A 2,500-nucleotide genomic window follows, 5' to 3' on the forward strand; every position below is an offset into this window, starting at 1 on the left:
GACGTACCCAGGGGCTTTCAGGACGGTCCGGTTAAAGCTCTTAATCAGAGAGCGTAGTCCTCCGGCCCGTCTACACCGGCGCGGGCCAGCCCGGCGCGAAGGGCTCCCCGCGAAAGCGTGTAACACCGGGTCACGCCCCGGGTGCCCGTTTGCCAGGGTACAGTTGGGTGTCCGGACCTTTGACCGGGCTGGTGCTCCGGAGAGGGAGAGTTGTCCGGTGACACGCCCGGGCAGTAGCGCGAGGGCGGCCGGCGGGTGAGAAGTGTCAGCAGGAGGCCGGAACATCGCGCGATGCTCCCGGAGACCGTTAACAGGGCGCGGAGTGAACCTGAAAACCTCCTGGCCGGGAACAAAGTCCGGCCGTGATGGAGGCGCGGTGCATCTCCGACGCCCTGCGGAGATGTTGCCGCTCGCGCGCTCCGGCCGGACCACAGTCCTAGCCGGATAGACAGGGCCGTATGTATCCCACGCCGGTGACCATGGCAATAGAGCAAAACGACCAAGTCCCACTTTTCCAGGCCCAATGACGGAAAAATCCCGCCCGTTTCCTATGTTGAGGTGGCCCAGTTTCTATTTTCCCATAGAAAACCATCCCCCCCACCGTCATTTCCAGTACCAGGAGCCCAGTCTGGCAGAAGACGACCCGAGAAGCGTCCGGTGAGTATGTGTAGGCAAGAAGCTCATGCGCTTCTCTACAGGTGGCATCGCGGCGAGATTGACGGCGGCGGAGAGGGGCACCTGGGCGGCTTGTACTCTATGAGCTCCCGGACCCCTCGACCCCCGGTTTTCTCGATCCTCCGCGGTCGTCCACCAAACACCCTTAGTTCCATGTCGGATAGAGCCTTCCACGTATGGTTAAGGGCATCATCGGAGAACCCGGTGGGCCCTTCAATCCACGGCGGGCTCGAGCACCTGCCGCGGCCTGTCCTTCCCTCCATTCCGGAGAAGCGGGTCTCGCGGCGGGTGTCGGAATCCCGGAGTCCCTCGCGGGCTCCGGTTCCGGTTGGGGTCTGTCGATTGTTGGCCGCTGGCGAACGTTTTCGAATCAGATTTCCAGGGGGAACGTCGGCTCCGGAAGCCGCTGCTCGTCAGCGTGTCTGGGGCCGTGATCCTCCATCGGAGGGACCGATGCGGCAGACGGGCTCCCCCTCGCGGGTTGGAGCCCGGCCCTGCCGCGGACCGTCCTCTGAAAATCTCAGTGGGGGCAATTGAATACCGTCCGGATGTCCAACGCGGTGCGCCGCCTGGTCGTCCCCGGTGAGTTTCTGTAACCGGGAACTCCTTCCGTTTAGCTACTTCCTGTCCCCTCCGGGGGTTCAGGCCCGGGGTGCCTTCGGCCTCCGGGCTCAAAAGTTAGCTACCTGGTTGATTCTGCCAGTAGTCATATGCTTGTCTCAAAGATTAAGCCATGCATGTCTAAGTATAAGCAATCTATACGGTGAAACTGCGAATGGCTCATTAAATCAGTTATCGTTTATTTGATAGTACCTTACTACTTGGATACCCGTGGTAATTCTAGAGCTAATACATGCTAAAAACCTCGACTTCGGAAGGGGTGTATTTATTAGATAAAAAACCAATGCCCTTCGGGGCTCCTTGGTGATTCATAATAACTTATCGAATCGCATGGCCTTGCGCCGGCGATGGTTCATTCAAATTTCTGCCCTATCAACTTTCGATGGTAGGATAGTGGCCTACCATGGTGGCAACGGGTAACGGGGAATTAGGGTTCGATTCCGGAGAGGGAGCCTGAGAAACGGCTACCACATCCAAGGAAGGCAGCAGGCGCGCAAATTACCCAATCCCGATACGGGGAGGTAGTGACAATAAATACTGATACAGGGCTCTTTCGGGTCTTGTAATTGGAATGAGTACAATCTAAATCCCTTAACGAGGAACAATTGGAGGGCAAGTCTGGTGCCAGCAGCCGCGGTAATTCCAGCTCCAATAGCGTATATTAAAGTTGTTGCAGTTAAAAAGCTCGTAGTTGAACCTTGGGTCTGGCTGGCCGGTCCGCCTCACCGCGTGCACTGGTCCGGCCGGACCTTTCCTCCTGGGAAGCCCCATGGCCTTTACTGGCTGTGGGGGGAACCAGGACTTTTACTGTGAAAAATTAGAGTGTTCAAAGCAGGCCTTTGCTCGGATACATTAGCATGGAATAATAGAATAGGACGTGTGGTTCTATTTTGTTGGTTTCTAGGACCGCCGTAATGATTAATAGGGATGGTCGGGGGCGTCAGTATTCGGCTGTCAGAGGTGAAATTCTTGGATTTGCTGAAGACTAACTACTGCGAAAGCATTCGCCAAGGATGTTTTCATTAATCAGTGAACGAAAGTTAGGGGATCGAAGACGATCAGATACCGTCGTAGTCTTAACCATAAACTATGCCGACTAGGGATCGGACGGGGTTCTTATGATGACCCGTTCGGCACCTTACGAGAAATCAAAGTTTTTGGGTTCTGGGGGGAGTATGGTCGCAAGGCTGAAACTTAAAGAAAT

General features: G+C 55.9%; 1 non-coding gene across 1 annotated transcript in view; it reads left to right on the forward strand.

Moving 5' to 3' along the window:
- Positions 1-1,359: 1,359 nt before the first annotated feature.
- Positions 1,360-2,500, forward strand: part of BDCG_18009 — a 1,798-nt gene continuing 657 nt past the window's right edge. Inside the window, exon 1 of the ribosomal RNA XR_006700918.1 lies at positions 1,360-2,500. This exon is cut by the window's right edge and continues 657 nt beyond it. This is a non-coding gene — a ribosomal RNA (18S ribosomal RNA).

This window comes from Blastomyces dermatitidis (assembly GCF_000003525.1).
Source record: "Blastomyces dermatitidis ER-3 genomic scaffold supercont1.17, whole genome shotgun sequence".
NCBI lineage: Eukaryota > Fungi > Ascomycota > Eurotiomycetes > Onygenales > Ajellomycetaceae > Blastomyces > Blastomyces dermatitidis.